Source organism: Chrysemys picta, chromosome 1, assembly GCF_011386835.1.
Source record: "Chrysemys picta bellii isolate R12L10 chromosome 1, ASM1138683v2, whole genome shotgun sequence".
Classification (NCBI taxonomy): domain Eukaryota; kingdom Metazoa; phylum Chordata; order Testudines; family Emydidae; genus Chrysemys; species Chrysemys picta.
Window position 1 is genome coordinate 72,434,167 of NC_088791.1, and position 4,166 is coordinate 72,438,332.

A 4,166-nucleotide genomic window follows, 5' to 3' on the forward strand; every position below is an offset into this window, starting at 1 on the left:
AGGAAAAGGGCTTACAGGTGCCAAGCACAGTGAGGTATGTCATGTTAACACTGTTGGTATAAAGAAGGGGCTACAGATCAGAGAGCCAATCTAGGAGTGCTAAGACTGCATGATGCCACCTGGAGAGGAGTGAAGGTAGCAAAACCTGTCCTCAAAGGGATGCACTGGAGATGGACTAAAGAAAAACTCACCCTATAACTGTGACAGCTACCTTTCAATATAACTGAGACAAATGGGGGTAGCCAACTGGGCCGTGGGCTGTCATGCCTAATGTTGGAAGTGAGAGTTCAGCCTACAGGTTAGAACTGGGTCCTGGGTGGGGAGAGGGACAGAAGCCAAATGCCAGAGCTGGAGGGTAAACAGGAGTTGTGAGGCAGAGGCAGAACCAGGAATCAGTACCGGAAAGGCAGAAGCCAAATGCCAGAGCTGGAGGGTCAACCAGAGTCATAAACCAGGGATTAAAGCCAGAGGGCTGAAGCTGAAAGGGAGCAGAGTCTGAAAGCAGGCTGGAGCAGGGACTGGAACAAGGGCAAGTGCAGCTGTGGGCATGGTACATGTTGAGCAGCTGCTCGTCTGCTGTGGGGGCCAGACTTATAAGCAGGGCTGCTAAACCAGCAGCCAGTCAGGGGCTGTGGCCACTCTGTCAGTTCCAAGGCAGTGCAGTTGGGCTCACTGGTTGCGCAGCAGCAAAATTTGTTAGGGAGCAGGCCAGCAGCTGGTCCTAGCTTGTCTGGTCCCTGACCATGGGTAAGGTAATATCTTGAGACCAACACAGCTACAACAACACTGCTTTCAACATAGCTCTGAGTCAACACCTTTGGCAATAAAAAGGTGGGTATGTTAGCTAGGCAGATCCTATGAACCATTTCCCCAAGATTAACTGTATAATCTAGTAATCTGGAATCAAAATAAAGGTTTAGAAATTTAGAAATTTGATTATACTGTGTATACTATAACTGGCTACACAGTAACACTCTGTCAACCTGGTGTATTGGCTTCTACACAAAATTTATATGTGAGGCAAACGATGCATACAGCCAAAGTGTGCTTTTAAAAAATTGCTCATGTTTCACCCAGTTCTGGACATATTGTACACACATGCTCTTCTAATATATACTTTCTCGTAGAAGCATTAGTAAAACTGGGCAAAGGAGTATGACACGACTCCAAAAATTCCATGTACATCAGATATTTTGTAATTTTTTTTTTTACAAGGGAGCCCATCAGCAAACTAACCGTGTGACAAACCTAGAGGCGATTCCAGAGCTACTAGCTTAACTGCCAAGGGAGCCGGCCAACACGCCAGATGTCACTAGGAATGTTTCTGTCACCACTTAGCTTCTGGGTCTGTGGCTGCCCTCAAACAGGAGAAGAAATGGGACAATATATCTCACTACTGTAGGGCAGCACCCTTTCTATCACTCTGCTGGGACTTACTGCAGCTATTTAAAGCAAATGTTGGGAATGGGGGAGGGGAAATGTCATTACAATAACGTATAATGAAAAGTCTTTCTAATTTATTAAAAAAATTTCAGTAAATTGTAACTCTAGAGTAGCAGAGTTTGGGTCAAGACTTTCTAGTTTGGTTACAGTGGTTTGGTTTTGTCTGTTAGTAGGGTTCTCCATGCAGATGAGATGCATTTCAAAGTTTCCCAAAGATAGGGAGAACACATCTGGAGCTTGTGCTCAGGCCCATCTCTGGACAAAATATCAGTCGTGTTTGTCCCCATCTTTGCTGTAGTTACCAACCATCACTTTATATATTATTGATGCATGTTAACTCAAACATTTTTCTTTTCAGGAAAAAAAAGTGTTTGCAGTTTCCTGCCTGACTTCAGCAAGGTGGCACCTCTGAGAGTAAAATTAATGATGGAAATCATGGTTAAGGAAGTACAGATATGGACTACTGCATGCTGCAGAGGAGGGAAGGTACAGATATACAATAAGATAATGCTCCAAGTGGCAGTGCAGAAAAATTCTGATTTGTCTCTATTTTTAGACACATGGCATGACCTATATCTTTAGTATACTGTTACTGTGTGTGAGTGACTGAAGTGCTTTGTTCATCCAGATGGCAGTTCATCTCTGTGCAAAGGGCCAGAAAAAGGCCTGTGCACTACTCAAATCCCATTTGAGTTCTCAAGCAAGGGCTTAATTGTAACTGGTGTATAGGCTTTGTGTTGGTCCTCTGTACAGAGGTGATTTTTTCGCTTTCACTGAATAACACTGTGTGGTCTTCCCAGCACCAGCCTGCCAGTGTGCCTTATATCTGTCCTTGAGTGACCAGCCCTAGGGTTAACTGCACATTTCTATATTAACAAAAAAAACCGAGGCGTCCTTGTGGCACCTTAGAGACTAACAAATTTATTTGGGCATAAGCTTTCATGGGCTAGAACCCACTTCAACAGATGTATGAAGTAAAAAATACAGGAACAGGTATAAATACATGAAAGGATGGTGGTTGCTTTACCAAGTGTTAGGTCGATCTAATGAGGTAAATCAATTAACAGCAGGATACCAAAGGAAGAAGAATAACTTTTGAAGTGGTAAGAGTGGCCCATTACAGACAGTTGACAAGAAGGTGTGAGTAACAGTAGGGAGAAATTAGTATTGGGGAAATTAAGTTTAGGTTTTGTAATGACGGTATCTAGTTTGCAAATTAATTCCCGTTCTGCAGCTCCACGTTGGAGTCTGTTTTTGAAGTTTCTTTGTTGAAGAATTGCCCTTTTGAGGTCTGTTATTGAGTGACCAGAGAGATTGAAGTGTTCTCCTACTGGTTTTTGAATGTTATGATTCCTGATGTCAGATTTGTGTCCATTTATTCTTTTGCATATAGACTGTCTGGTTTGGCCAATGTACATGATGGTATATATCACATTGGTAGATGTGCAGGTGAACGAGCCCCTGATGGTGTGGCCGATGTGGTTAGGTCCTATGATGGTGTCCCTTGAATAGATATGTGGACAGAGTTGGCAACAGGGTTTGTAGCAGGGTTTGTTTCCTGGGTTGGTGTCTTTGTTGTGTGGTGTGTAGTTGCTGGTGAGTATTTGCTTCAGGTTGGGGGGCTGTCTGTAAGTGAGGACTGGCCTGTCTCCCAAGGTCTGTGAGAGTGAGGGATCGTCCTTCAGGATAGGTTGTAGATCCTTGATGATGCGCTGGAGAAGTTTTAGCTCGGGGCTGCAGGTGATGGCTAATGGCGTTCTGTTACTTTCTTTGTTGGGCCTGTCTTGTAATAGGTGACTTCTCGGTACCCTTCTGGCTCTCTCAATCTGTTTCTTCACTTCACCGGGTGGGTATTGCAGTTTTAAGAATGCTTGATAGAGATCTTGTAGGTGTTTGTCTCTGTCTGAGAGATCGGAGCAAATGCGGTTGTATCTTAGAGCTTGGCTGTAGACAAGGGATTGTGTGATGTGGTGGCTCTTCAGTCCTTTCCTTTGCTGCTGAGGAAGAAGCAAACTGTACTGTTGATGCCTGTGCAGTGGAAGATAGACTGAAATCAGCAATTTAGTTAAGGCAGGCCACTAAATAGCCCTCACAGGATGGGGACTGGCTATTCCTACCAGCCTGAGATGGCCTCACATCACTGAACTAAATCAGCACTGAGCACATTGGTAATCACCTGAGCCAGCCAGTGTCCCTGTCCTCCTGCATACATTAAACTGTACAAAGATTGGTCCCTTATGTAAGTGTATTTGCCAATGCCTTTTATGAAAATTATATTTTGCTACCTGTGGGGACACATTAACAAAAAAAATTACCCAAAACTAAGTGCAATGCCCCCCATTGCCTTGGATGTTATGTTGAGAGAGTCCAGGAGAATTCACTCCTATGGTAATCTGAGACTGAGAAATTCACAGTTGTTTTTCACATTCTGCTTCTCCAAACTCCTTACTGCTGCTGTAGCTTTACCTCTCTGGTGATGGGTGACTCCTCCACCCCTCTCCGCATTAAAATAAAATAGGATTAGGTTTCAAAGGCCCTGATGCTTAGTGGGAGGAAAAAGAAGATTCTTGTGTTCAGCATCAGCAGCTGCTACTATCATTACAGCATCTGTCCTCTGCCTCTATGCTTATCAGTACTGTGGTTATCAGGCTTTGCAGCAGTGGCATCTGTAACTGCTATTTCCCCCCCTGTTTCTTTTAAATTGAAGAAAACATGTTTAAAAA